The sequence below is a fragment of the Chelonia mydas genome, chromosome 2 (assembly GCF_015237465.2).
Source record: "Chelonia mydas isolate rCheMyd1 chromosome 2, rCheMyd1.pri.v2, whole genome shotgun sequence".
Taxonomy (NCBI): domain Eukaryota; kingdom Metazoa; phylum Chordata; order Testudines; family Cheloniidae; genus Chelonia; species Chelonia mydas.
This window is the reverse complement of record NC_057850.1, coordinates 55,385,152-55,399,899: the sequence shown is the minus strand read 5'-3', so window position 1 is coordinate 55,399,899 and position 14,748 is coordinate 55,385,152. Positions and strand designations below refer to the sequence as shown.

General features: G+C 47.3%; 1 long non-coding RNA gene across 1 annotated transcript; it reads left to right on the top strand.

Annotated features, from left to right (window-relative positions):
* The first annotated feature begins 846 nt into the window (after nucleotides 1–846).
* On the top strand, nucleotides 847–13,024 carry LOC119565578. Its single transcript, XR_006288484.1, has 4 exons — nucleotides 847–1,639; nucleotides 2,498–2,626; nucleotides 7,117–8,749; nucleotides 11,556–13,024. It is a non-coding gene; the product is annotated as an uncharacterized LOC119565578 (long non-coding RNA).
* The last annotated feature ends 1,724 nt before the right edge of the window (nucleotides 13,025–14,748 follow it).

The following is a 14,748-nucleotide window of genomic DNA, read 5'->3' as shown; positions in this document are numbered from 1 at the left end:
CCAACTTTCTAATCGCACAAAACTGAACACCCCTGCCCTGCCCCGCCCCATCCCTGTGACCCTGCTTCTGCCCTGCCCCATCTCCAAGGCCCTGTCCCCACTCACTGCATCCCCTTTCCCTCTGTTGCTCACTCTCCCCTGCCCTCACTCACTTTGACCAGGCTGGGGCAGGGGGTTGAGGTGAGGGAGGGGAGTGAGGGCTCCAGATGGGAGTGCGGGCTCTAGGGTAGAGCCGGGGATGAGGGGTTTGGGGTGCAGGAGACGGCTCTGGGCTGGGGGAGGGGGTGAGGACTCAAGCTGGGGGTGCAGGCTCTGGGATGGGGCCAAGGATGAGGGGTTTAGGGTGCAGGACGGGGCTCTGGGCTGGGGTTGAGGGTGTGGGGTCTAGGATGGCACCAGGGATGAAGGGTTTGGGGTGAAGGAAGGGGCTCTGGGCTGGGGCAGGGAGTTGGGGTACGGGGGGGGTGTGAGGCTCCAGCTGGGGAGGGTGGGCTCTGGAGTGGGGCCAGGATGAAGGGTTTGGGAGGGTGCACCTCAGGCAGGAGTGCAGGAGGGGGCTGGGTCAGAGAGTTGGGGGGTTTGCGGGATCCAGAAGGGAGTTTGGGTGGGGGGGGGACTCCGGGTTGGGGTGAGGGAGGGGTGCAGGGTCCCAGTGGTGCTTACCATGGCTCCCAGAAGCGGCCGCCAGGTCCCTGCAGCCCCTAAATGCATGGGTGGCCAGGGAGGCTCTGCATGCTGCCCTTGTGCCCGCAGACACCACCCCCACAGCTCCCACTGGTTGTGGTTCCTGGCCAATGGGAGCTGTGGAGCTGGCCCTCGGGGCAGGGGCAGGGCGGGTAGCCTCCCTGGACATCCATGTGTCTAGGGGCTGCAGGGAGCTGGTGGCCGCTTCTGAGAGCCACACGGACATAGGGCAGGCAGGGAGCCTGCCTTAGCCCCGGGCCCCCGCTGCACCACTGACCAGACTTTTAATGGCCCGGTTGGCGGTGCTGACCAGAGCTGCTAGGGTCCCTTTTTGACCGGGTGTTTTCTGGTCGAAAACCGGATGCCTGGCAACCCTTGGGTGGAGAAGAGACCCTGCGGGATGCAGAGTAGGAAGCAGCTCAGGGAGTAAGCAGCAAGATTGGGGACTGAACGGACCTTGGCTGTGTGTTGTAGGATCCCCAGGCTGGAACCCAGAGTCAGGGAACCCAAGCCTGTCCTCTATCAGCCACCGAGGAAGGGGCACCATGGAGCAGTGAAAGGGAAGACTGCCTGAGGCTGCTGGTGAGAAGGGACTTTGTGTAATGGGACTGTTGGGCCCTTACTGAAACTTAGTGTGGTTTTTTGGTTGGCCCTCTCCCAGTACCAAAAGAAAGGGTAAAGATGAGAAATCAAGACACTGAGACTGACAGTCCCCAGGGCCAATGGGGAGAGGCCAATGCTCCAGGTCAGCAAGACTGACAGGGCAGGCTGGCCAGTGTGGGAGTCAGGAGCGTGGGGTCCCATCCTCCATGTCAGCTGGAGCTGCCTGGGCCACAGCAAGACCAAGATAAGGAGAGAGCAGCAGCCAGAGCCAGAGAGAATCAGAATAGCAGCCTGGGGAGCTGAGCTGGAGGCAGAGTGAAGCTGCGGCTGGAGCAGTCTGGCATCGGGTGTGGTGAGTAGCTGGGGAAAGCGAGGGGGACCCGGGGCAGCGGGCCCAGCGCAGAGAGATGCCCCCAGCCAAGATGCCTTGCAAGCCAGACTTGGAGGGGGATCATAACCCCGACGGGGCGAGGGCGACGCTGGGAAGAGGAGTCCTGCCACCTAGAGCCTGAGGGCGTGTGGCCACCGCGAGAGCAAGTGTCCAACCCGCAGCATCCCTGCAGCACAGCCAGGCCCTGGGCAGGAGGCCTGGAACGTGAGGTAAAGACTGAACTTCCCTTACATTCCAGAGACAGCTGTTTGTGGTTCTGCCGTGGCCAGAGAGCAGGGTTACATGTTTTCCTTTAACCTTCCCCGTTTTTTAAATTGGTTGCTGTTTAATAAATTGTATTTGCTTTGAACTATATGTAATGATCAGTGGGTCAGGGAAGTGTCCAGTGTGGAGAGAGTACCCTGGAGTGGGGACACCCTAGTCCCCGTCCTAAGTGACCATGACAAGACTGGGGGGTGGTGTTGAGCCCCCAGGAATCCTGGGCCCAACCTTGTTGGGGTTACAAGGACTGCAACACAGGAGAGTGGGAGGGCAGCCCTTGAGGTCAGGCAGGCCTCTGGGTAAAAGGGAGGGGGAAGCGAGGACTCGGATCCTTCTGCTAGCCAATTCCACCAGGGTAGTATATAAGCCAGGAATGTTCCCCACAATGGTGGAACCATTCCCCCACTTACATCGTATACACCCCTGGAAGGGGAAACTATGTAGTGACCTGGCCAGGGGGATGAGTCACAAAGAGAAGTGATGCTGTAGCTCACGAAAGCTTGTGCTCAAATAAATTTGTTAGTCTCTAAGGTGCCACAAGTACTCCTTTTCTTAAAGAGAAGGCTGCAGTTCCTGGAACAAGAGAGAAGCTGCAGAGAGGGAAAGAGAGAGAGTGCGACCACCAGAAGGAGCGTCGGCCTGGCAGAGCTAATCCCCTGAACTATCAGGAGGCAGTACTGTCCTGCGGTGAGTAGAGTGCCCCGTGACCCTACCACACAGGATTTAGATTTATGGCAGCCATTTTACTGGCTCTATCAAAAGACTATATAGCAATGTTAATGCCTCAAAGTGAAACATTTAAAGCAACAAGTGAAGTAATGTTTTCAAAAGGTAGTTAACTGAAATGACATATGGCCAGTGCCTTTAGGGTAACACCTCAAGCACCCTATGGTATAGTTATTAACCAACAGTGGCTAGGATCTCAGTTTTACATCTTGCACAACTCCTCCCTAACACCATTCTGGTATATGGATTCAGTTCTGACTTGGAAGGCAGAGGTGCTGCTAACATTCGGCCTTCAGGTAAGGATGAATTCATTCACTAGGGGTCCTATTTTTCCTCTCATGCTGCTTTTCCACTCCTATGAACTCACTCATTTAAGTGGAGTTACTTATGATTTATGTAGGTTCAAGTGAGGGGACACAGTCAGGCCCATTGAGACCCTTTTTAAACGAAAACCACAAAAAATAAGGTAGCTTCTGCCTGGTGTTGACTGAATTTAAATGTCTTCAAACTTACTTTTGGAATTACAAGATACAAAATGGAACATAACATGATGTGTATCTCACGGAAGCATTTTAAAAAAGGTCCAGGGGCCCAATTTTACCCCCAGCTAGGTACATAGAACTTCCGTTGCTAGAAAAGGGCATTGTGCAATTGTAGATACGGGAGGAACCGAGTCCTGAGTGAAACCAAAGAACACACACAAACTACTTCTGAAGTTTCTACTTTTTTTTTCCTTGCTCCCTTTACTATAGGTTTCTTCACTAACAGAGCCATCTTAGCAGCCACATAAGAATTGCTGTAAATTTGGACATTCCTTGATTTTCCCCCCACCCCCACATCAAGTGCACTTCATTAGTGTGGAGGTGGCAGTTTTGATTGGATTTGATAATTCCTTTTATGATAGTCTCTCTCCACCTATAATTCCAAGATTCCATCCTATTCAGAATGCAGTTGCTAGATTGAGAACTCTTTGTAATTTAGGCCCTTCAAGGGTAGGATTGAGGGGGCATGGGAAGTGAGAGGGTGGTACTCTTCCAGGCTATACCCACAACCCAAGTTCCACTTAGTTGTGACACCAACATAGGCTATCATTCACAATAGATTGATCGTCATATTATGGTTTTCACTTTTGCCTTGCAGCAATGAAGTATATCAACAATGAAATAACTTTAAATGTGGTCATTAGGCTTCAGAATTATCATCCTTTTGAGATGTACAACAGCAGTTCACACTTCTTAGAATTATTGTTTTTACTTAGGTTTCCCATCATCATGGTATTAGTTTACACTTACTTTAAAAAAAACAAACAAACAAAAACCATATCAGTTAGACTTTTTACAAAGTGAAATCCTGGACTCTGCAATAAAAGGTGGCAGCCCATAGGAAAATGTACTAGTTTGAAGAATCAACATAAACCTATCCGCTTAGACCCCTCAATATGACATTGGATTGTTGAGCAGCAAAAGTGCTATTCCCGAGCTGGTCAACTTTCAGAAAGAAAATACATTAAACAACTTTCGGAAACTTGCAAACAAGCCTCTTTTTCTCTATTATTTGTAGAGCTAGTCAGAACGGAGTTTAATTGGAAAATGCCGATTCACTGAAAGCACTTCAGGTTTGACTAACTTCCATTGAATTGTGGAAACCTTCCTGCAGAGGTGAAAGTAAGCAGGTCTGGTCCAGTATGGCGTACCGGCAAGAGCCAGTACGCCGTGCTAGACCGGACCTGCTTCCCCAGGCGGGCAATTTAAAGGGCCCAGGGCTCTCTGCAGCGGCCGGAGCCCTGGGCCCTTTAAATCACCTCCCGAGCCCCGCTGCCAGAGCCCTGGGGTAGTGGCGGCAGGGCTCTGGCGGTGATTTAAACAGCCTGGAGCTCCGCTGTGGTAGCAGCGGCCAGAGCCCCGGGCCCTTTAAATCACCCCTGAGCCCCAGGGCTCTCAGCCGCCTCTGCAGCTGGTAGCTCCAGGAGTGATTTAAAGGGACCGGGGCTCCCAGCCATAGCCTGAGCCCCAGGGCCTTTAAATCTTGATGTAAAGGGCCTGGGTATTTAAAGGCCCCACCTCTTCCAGATGAGGCCACACCTCTTCCGGTTGCGGCCACGCCCCCTGCTCATGGTTCCAGAGTACCGGTAAGTCCTTTGAGTTACTTTCACCCATGCCTTCCTGGTGGGCTGCTGAGGATCCCAGAGCTCTGAGGGTCTGTGGCTTGAGGGCAGTCCTGCCATGTGGACTGCCCAGGGCCCTGGGACCTCAGGGCTTCCAGACTCACGGGCCAGCGGGCTCACCAGGTGCCAGAACTATTAAGAGGTGAGCACCTGTGACAGTGGCAAGCATCGTATCAATTTCACTCAGCAGCTGTTGGGTCCTGGAACTTTTGAAAACACCATGGATCAGTGTTCTAAATGTTCTCATTTCAGGAATCTCTGCTTTGTGGAAAATTTTGAACCCAAACCAAATTTCAAAATGTTGGGGTTTCCTATTGTTATAAATATAAAGGGAAGGGTAAACACCTTTAAAATCCCTCCTGGCCAGAGGAAAATCCCTTTCACCTGTAAAGGGTTCAGAAGCTAGGATAACCTCGCTGGCACCTGATCAAAATGACCAATGAGGAGACAAGATACTTTCAAAAGCTGGGAGGAGGGAGAAAAACAAAGGGTTTGTGTCTGTCTGTGTGATGCTTTTGCCAGGGACAGAACAGGAATGGAGTCTTAGAATTTAGTAAGTAATCTAGCTAGATATGCGTTAGATTATGATTTCTTTAAATGACAGAGAAATTAAGTTGTGCTGAATAGAATGAATATTGCTGTCTGTGTGTCTTTTTGTAACTTAAGGTTTTGCCTAGAGGGATTCTCTATGTTTTGAATCTAATTACCCTGTAAGGTATTTACCATCCTGATTTTACAGAGGTGATTCTTTTTTACTTTTTACTACTTCTATTAAAATCCTTCTTTTCAGAAACTGAATGCTTTTTTCATTGTTCTTAAGATCCAAGGGTTTTGGTCTGTGGTCACCTATGCAAATTTACCAAACCTTCCCCAGGAAGTTGGGTGCAAGGGTTGGGAGGATTTTGGGGGGAAAGACGTTTCCAAACAACGCTTTCCTAATAAATAAACCCACATAAACGTTTGGTGGTGGCAGTGGAAGTCCAAGGGCAAAGGGTAAAATAGTTTGTACCTTGGGGAAGTTTTAACCTAAGCTGGTAAAAGTAAGCTTAGGAGGTTTTCATGCAGGTCCCCACATCTGTACCCTAGAGTTCAGAGTGCGGAAGGAACCTTGACACCTATATACTAGAAATTCTGAGTCTTCGCAGCTCTAATGATTTGTATTGCTGTAGCACTATACATTCCAATCATTGGCCAGGGCCCCACTGGGCTAGCCCTGTACAAACAAACAAACACACACACTGCCCCTGCCCTGAGAAGCTTCTAGTCTCAATGAGGGCTTGTCTATACAAACAGTACATGGCAAGATGGGTATAGATCTACCTTGCATTAGTCTGCCACACAGTCAGTGTACATGTCAACCCCGCTACTGCACACTAAAAGTTCCCCAGTGTGTTCTATTACAGGAATGGGTGGATGAGGTTCTGTGGCGTGCAAGTGGTCAGACTAGATAATCATGGTCCCTTCTGGCCTTAAAGTCTGAGCCTGAGACTCACTCATTTAAAAGGAGAGGAGATCAAAGCGCTTAAGGCAGCTTTCAGCTTGTAGCAGCAGGGGCCACATGGACAGTGAGTATGAGGCAGGCTAGTGGATGGTAGGTTTGCACCCCAGCATGCCATACATTAACTGTTTGTACAGACAAACCCTAAGATATTTGTCACAGCAGAGTGCTCTGCTTTATCTACTCCATGAGCTAATCTTGCATTATTCTTCCATATGGATATTCTGCTCTTATCTCTCGGGCTTTTCTGATCACTTTGATGTGATGAAGCAGTACAAAAATAGTACAGAGAAGAAAAAAGCAGATTGGCATATTTCTGCTTTTAAATGGAGTCACTTTAGTTATTAAAGAACTCTACTAAATGTAGACATAAGATCATTGTTCACATGCATGGCTTAAGTTATCTGTAAATCATTGGGGATTTAGGAAATTCCTAAAAATAAAAATACAGAAAATTACTGGCTTCTCAAATAGCTAAGAGTGCAAAATTTTTTATTTCAAAAGTTTAGCTCTCATTTGAAAGGAAAAGGGTTTGCTCTTTCTGTTTTGTTGCTATAACTGTAGCTGTTAGTCAATTTGCCTCAAAACAGGATCCTGTGTCAGGATCCTGGAAGAACAGGCTGTTGAGGGAAGGTAGGGGTGCTTATAATGTTGCCCATGTGTGTATATTTTGGATACAAATGCCTGATTTCAAATGGGAAGGCACTTTATTCTAGTTTTAATTTAGCTTTAGGAAACTTATTAATTGAAAGTACTATTCTAATCCCAAACCTTTTATCTCTTCCACAGGTCATATGCTGCTGTATGCTTTTTTCACTCACTCCTTCCTTCCCTTCCCTTCCTGAATGCTGTCCTTATCTAGGGAATTCCCCTTTGCAAAGCCAGACTACAATGCTTCCAGCATGCCATGCATATCTTACATACTGTCCCAAGAGTCAGCTGCAGAATTGCCATTTGTCTGTTGTCCAGTCAATGAAAATAGATTTTCAGTCCTCCAAATATGAATAATATCAGTTCTTGAGCTGTGGTTGGCTTGATTAGCCTGTTCTGCATGTACCAGGAGAAAACTGAAGGGATGGAGCTTCAAAAATATGGCTGAAGAGTATGCTGCTGCTGTTAAATCAAATAAACCAGTTCTGAATCCATTCATGGGTTTCAGAGGAAAGCTATCTCTGCCACTGTTAAGCAGAGGCCAAATGCTCCAATTCTCTGCTGTTTAACAAGAATGTTCAGAAGACTGGATGGATGGAGGCATTTTGAGACCTAGCAGTTCTGGGTCTTTGATGGAAATGTCCATGAAGTAGTTGATAACTTCCTCTATTCTTTCCTACTTTCTTTACCGTTCTACTTATTGTAGCATGATGTGTGGCAGTCAGTGGCTCTGAGGATTGGGAAATTCTGGAAGCAGGCAGCAAAAACTCCCCTTCACTTGCTGTTGCTGAGAAAATTGGCAATGCAGTACAGTATGCCTTGTTGTGAAGTATCCTGGCCTTTAGAAATTGTTGCCTAATTTAATGGAAAAAGTCAATAGCCATTCTCTGAAATGAAATTTGGTTCACTTTATGTCTTATAGACATTCATATTTAGCTAACTGTTGCTATTGTATTTATGTAAAGGTTATGCCAAGCCTGGAGGAGGGGAGAATGACTTAAGGAATATGGGTTGTAAGAGAAACTAGTAGCACTGTTATGCAAGATCAGTTGCTTAAAGGCATGCTGAATCCAACAGTTTTATATCTCTCACTGATATATAGTTCATGATGATCATATTGGTGTTGATTGTGGATTAATTCCACACTGACTCCTCATCTCCCTCCTTGCTTTTTATCGGCACCTTCTGTAGCTGTTCCTCTTTGAGACCCCTGAGCTATATCAACATTTTCACTACAATGTTCACTGCCAAATAATGAATAAAGTCAAACACGTGGTCCGCGGGGTTCTTCCCTGCAGCCTGCCAAGCTTCCCCGCCCCCCCAGCGCACCACGTCCCCAGCCTACCTCCAGGCCAGGGGTGGGCAAGCTATGGCCCCGGGCTGGATCCGGCCCCTCAGGGATTTGGATCCAGCCTGCGGATTTGCCAACCCCGTGGTACTGAGGGCCCCGCACCAGTTCCCTGCGATCCCCAGGGGACGGGGGGGGGGGGGCGGGAAGGGGAGCAGAGAACTCCGTGAGCTGTTCTTGCCTGTGGTTACCTCCCCTGAAGCTCCCACTGGCCGGGAACACGGGGAAGCACGGCAAATGGGAGCTTCGGGGGAGGTACCCACAGGCAAGAACAGCTCACTGGAGTTCTCTGCTCCCCCTCCCCCTGGGACCGCAGGGAAGTGGTGTCCACTGCTTCCCGGAGGGGAGTGGCATGGGGCCGGCGCAAGCAGGGAGCCTACACTGGCCTCAGTGCACACTCCTGCCACCTCGGAGCCGCTCAAGGTAAGCGGTGCCGGGCCGGAACCTGAACCCCTCCTGCACCCCAACTTCCTGATGTGAGCCCCCTGCCTGCACCCCAACCCCTTGCCACAACCCAACCCCCTGCCCTGAGCCCCTTGCTGCACCCCACGGGCAGGGGCGGAGTAGGGGGCAGGGTGATGTGGCCCTTGAGCTAACGTACGAGTCCTCATGCGGCCCTCCTGGTGATTCGAGTTTGAGACCCCTGATATAGCTCTTGGTGAATTTTCTGCATGTTGCAATTTCTGCACTCACCAGTAAAATAGCATCTGTAGGAAGCAAATATGCAGCCCAATGATAAAATGGTAACTTGTAGTAGCAAATAACCAACCCCTGGACAACAACCTATAAGGCAATTGATGTTATGCATATTAGAGGAGCTTACTCTTACATTATACAGATCAACTGTTTCCAGCATTGTTTGGTGGGGGTGGGTGTTCATTTGTCCTATTGCTTTGCTCCTCCTTTTAGTGTCAGATAGGCCCCTCTATATCAGTGATTGGGCTGCCATGAAAACTTTGCATGTGTCAGGGACCCACAGCTGAAACCAGATTCAGCCAATGAACCTGGCCTCCTGATTGGCTGAAGACTTCAGCAGGCACATTCTTAAACCCTGTGGCAGGTGTAGGTTCCTGGCTCCTCTCTCGTGTTCCAAGGCTGTAGCTGTGTTGCTGGTCTTGCTCTCGCTCTCAGCATGCTCCTGGTCCTTCCTCCTGCCTCTGACTCCAACTCCTGTTCCTGCTCCCAATCTCCTACTTCTTGCTCCCAGTTCTTGGCTCCAGCTGATACTGTGGTTCTGACCTCTGACTGCTGGCTCACTCCTTGGACTTGGTATGCAGCTTCTGAGCCTGGGCTCCTGCTTCCTGGCTCTTGTCTCTGGCTTGCTCCCTGGACTAAGTAACCCTGCTTCTGCTTTGGGTTCTGGCCACTAGGCCTGGTCACTCCTGTTCCAACAATTAGATCAACTTCCTGTGCTAACCGTTAGTGAAGGCCTCCCACAGTCTGGACCTTAACAACATTGTAGCAAAGCCTCACTGGCACGGCGCCTCCTGCTGGTTATCTGGGAATTGGCTTTTTTCAGCTCTGGAGTGCCTCCTTCTGGCTGGTGTCTTGCCTGCTGCTGGCCCCATGTCCCTCCTGGACCCCAGTGCCCTTTTACCTCAGGGTTCTGCCCCAACAGTGTACCACAGTCTGGGTCTACCCTCCCAGGGGGAACCCCTAAACCTCTAAACCCACCTTGCCTCAGTGGCTACTGCCAGTGATCATCCAGCCCCCACTCACTGTGGCAGACTATAGTATAATGGCCACTCATCATTGGCAAGTGGTTAGGACCTGCTGCCTTTACCTGTCTCCGGGCTGTATCTCTGTAGCCCCAGTACCTTTGATAGGCCTTCAACAAGGCCTGCAGCCTGGGGGTTTACCAGGCTGAAGCTCCCCAGCTCACTTTGCCTTTCCCCAGCACTGCTCTGCTTCAGGTACTTTGCTCCCAGGCAGCTAGCCCTTCCCACTCTACGGCTAGAGTGAGACTCGCCTCAGCTCCTGGCTCACAGCCCCTTTATAGGGCCAGCTGTGGCCTGATTGAGCTGGCCACACCTGTGGTCTACCACTCCCTCAGCTGCTTTCACTCTTCTTCCCAGCCCCATCCAGGGCTGCTTTTAACCCCTGTTATATGGGAGTGGGGCGGCTGCCCCACTACAATCATAGTCTTGTACTCAGATTCTGAGAACATCTACAGCATCTGTTAACTCACAGAGCAAGAGCCCTGTTCATGCTGCTCCCTAATGCTGGGTCCCTGACATGGCAACACAGATTGCAAGTGGCAGCAATGAGTCGACCTATTACTCCAAACTTGTCATGAGCTGTCTCCCCTAAACTGACTCTGACAAAAATTACTTCATTTCCCTATTTACCATCTGATATTATTCTTATGAATAAAAAGTTTTGCATTTTTTTAAACATTAGAACACATTTGTTTCAGAATATATGGCTTCATGAAATCATATTTTCAGCATATTGTATATGGTCAAACTACAGCCATATTTAGCAGTTAGTCATTAGTGGGGTAATTCAACTTGGAAGTTAATATTTTAACTAAATTCAGAGTTATCAGAGGGTTTGCTCCTTTCCCCTAAAGTCAATGGAAGGCTTGCTTTTTTAAAAACTTGTTTTATTTTTAAATGTGGAGCAGAACGAGAGCCATAAAGTGGGGGCATATAGGCCAGAATCTTCAAGGGTAGAAAGTATTCTTATCTACCACTAAGAGCAGATGGTGCTTGGCACATTGTGGGGTTAGGCTATAAATCCCAAAACACACAGGAGGATCTTCCTTATTGGTCACATGATGTTGATTTTTTTCCCAGCAAGTAAATGGTTATGAAGAGCTAGTAAAGGCTTTATGGTGTCTGCAGCACAAAATAGCTAAAGTGGAATAAATGATTCACAGCCACTGACATATTTTGTGTATTTAGCTGCTTATTCTGCTCCTGACATGTTCATAAGCAGAATGTAATTTTTTCAAATTGATTTATTATGCAAGTGTATTTAGGGCCAGATTCTTCCACTTGTATGTCCAGTAGGACCTTACTCTGAGCAGTCCCATTAAAGTCAGTGAGGATACTTCTGAGCATAAATGTGGCAAAATCTGACCCTCAGTGAATCTGTGTGCAATTTTGCTGCCCTTCTACGGACTGATCATAAACAGTTCACTGTGGTTATTCAGTGCTCAATATTTAGTACTTGAGCCATGTTGTTTTGTTTTTTGTCATGTGGTACTGTTTCTTTTATCTTATAGACCTCCAGTTGTCTGACAACCAGAAGGAGACCTGACTAATCATCTGGGGGCTTTGAATTTCTCTGGGGGAGGAAACGGATACGCACAATTTAGAGTACGTTATTTTAGAAAATGTTAAACTCTTTCTTTTCTGGACCAGGCAGGCTTTTCCCAAGGCATAATTCACAGCAAAATAAGACCTCAGTAATGTGTATTAGCTGGATACAGCTTACGTTGCATTCACATAATGTAATTGTACGTGTGGTCCTAGCTGTGAAAATCATAGCTGTATCCTTGCCTGGCTAACAATTTCCTGGGTGCCATGGTATTTGCAAGGGCTTTTGAGAATTCTGTCCCCATGCTGCATTAAGCAGTGTCTTAGTTGGAGAGTGGGATTTTCAGAAGTGCCTAAGTCACTTAGGAATACATGTTCCTTTGAATGTCAATGAACCATGTACTTACTTTTGACCATCCCACCCAGTCCCTACATCAGAGCCCACCATCTATGAGAATAAAAATGTACAGTCTAAAGATTCTTATATGATACTACAGTATCTGAGCGCCTCAGTTTTTAGTGTATTTAGCCTCACAACGTCCCTGTGAAGAAGGAAACTATTGTCCACATTTTACACCTGGAGAACTGCGACACAGAGACTAAGTGACTTACCTGAAGTCTGTGGCTGAACAGGGAGTTGAACCCAGGTCTCTCAAGTCAGCACCCTCACTACTGGCCCAACCTTCCTCTTTACATGTGAGGGAGAAGCATGATTTATATAAAACATATACTTTTAAACATCTATCTATGCATTTTGTTTTCTACTCTCTCCTTTGGGCCCCCATGCTTGAAATGGGAACTACACTTAGAACTACATAAAAAGATACCAACTAGAGGAAAGCTGAGCACTCTGACTTCATGCTTCCATGTGAAAGCTGCAGAGCTGAGACTTGAGCTCAGTCCCTCATACTTCAGGAGCAACACTGTGGTGCATGCCATGCTGCTGGGGAACCGAGAGAGTGATTTTTTTTTTCTGCAGTAGTGAACCCTGCTGACTTTCCCCTGGAGTGGAATTAGATTCTGGAGGAAGACTTGGGCTGTGGATGTGCTGCTGAGCATTTGCTAAAATTTCCCATGGTTGCTACCCTCAGTTTAGCATCGCTGGGAGTGCTAGTGCAGATAGGTCGGCAAGAAGCTCCCAACAGTGCTTAAAATATTGTTGGTCCCTTTTCTACACTAGTGCTCTCACTATTGTTGTAGCTGATAGGGAATTTTTGCTAAAAAAGTAGAGAAGGCCTTATTTCCATTCTTATTGGTGAGGGAGGGTGCCCTATATGGTGATGCAGAACCTATTTTAAATAAGGAACAAAGGCACGCCTGCTAGATGTCTTTATGCTGTTCCACCTCAGGCTGCAGGAATAAGTGGGAAAAGGGCTGTACTATTACTTTGTACTGCAACATATATATATATAGTATTAAATCATTTACAAACACAGGGAAATGTGTGTGGCTTTCACGAATGAGTGTGTGTGGATGAAGCTTTAGAACTGCTGGCAATGTCCTGATTGGGTAAACTTTCACCATGGTGGGCAGGTCAAACGGAAGCCAGATAGCAGGCACTGTGGGGGGGAAAATGGGGCTGCTTACCAGAGTCTAAAGATTGAAAGTATCTTTAGATGCTTAAACAATTTCATTAAAATCTGAAACATTCTTTTTAATAAGGTTTTTGGGCTTTCTCGAGTGACAGGTGAAAGAAAAACTTACCATGTCCTCTATATGTTGTCCCCCATCTGCATGAGATTACACATCATGATGTCCTGTCAATCATGCAGTGTATGATTTGCGTTGCCAGTGGAATTGTTTAGAGAGAAATGGGAGATTTAATTAAAGAACAAAATTCCTCCAGGAAAAAAAATGCTCTATATTAGTGTCAAACTGTCTCTTCCCAGTACTACTAAGTATAGGATGGGAATTAAATATTTAATTTGATGGAACTGAGTTTATTAAAATCATACAAAAGTAGAGCTATTTAAATTTTTGCCTTCAGGCCCTATGAATTTTGCTCTCTCCTATAATTATATTTCCTCTATACATAATTCGCTTCTCCCTGCTCCTCTCTTGCTACCATCTGTTTCCTCCAACCCTCCAGGGGCTGGATCCTGCAAGCTCCCTCTCCCCCCCCCCGCCATTAACTTCAGTGGGATTGCAGGATTGGGTCCTGGAAGATGACATGCTAGGTGAAGACACTTAATTTCAAGCTCTAACAAATACTGCATAACAACTGGTGCAAACAGTTACTAAACGCCTACTTGTTGCACAGTGGCCCTGGATTCTCAAAAGCTGGTGCTAAAAAAAGATGTGTGGAATATGATCCTGTATGACACCGGAGAACTCAAACATAAGTAGAGTGAGTCTCCTTGCAATGGTCACAGTTAACACATTTGTACAATAAAAAGGAGGTAATGAGAGAAAGCGGATATGCATTTGATGCGGATAGAAACTGTGTGCCTATTTCATTGGCAATACTAGTCAAGAATGATTTGTCCGTGGAAAAAACAACAATTGTAATGTAGCCAAGGCCTTTGCAAGCTATAGTGCCAGCTGTGTAGACCTGCCTGGGGCTATAAGGGGACCATCTGAGCAAGTTGCAAGGAAATAGCTGCAACCGTGTTTCATGAATATTAGGCGCTGTGTCTTCTGCCAGAACTCTTTTCATATCAACTATCTATCTGATTTCTCATCAGAAGTACTTCGTCCCTCTTCACGCTGATGACCAACTTGTTAAAGATGGCAATACGGGGGAAAATGTCAGCTAGAGAGAGCAAGGGAGAGACTTCTGAAATCATGTCAAGGATGTTTTATCAGTGTGAGTGCATCTAAAAACTGTGTCAGTCACCCTCTAGCCCTTGAGGATTTGGGTTCCCTTTCAACTCGAGGCATATACAAATGCTGGTAATGCTTCCTATTGTTAGAAATACTTCCAAGTTTGTTTAGATGGCAGGAACTTTTAAATTTATATTTTAACCCTCCCTGAAACCTGTGAACCATAATCAAAGGGGTAAGGTCCTGTAGGAAAATACATGAGAAGAAACACTGAAAGATTGTGGGATTCGTTTCACAGTTCAGCAACTTTAATGTCTGTGGTAAGTAGCCAACAGCTGCTTCAGTTCAGCACTCTGTACTGTAATTAGCTTTAGAGAGCTCTGACAAGATCAATAA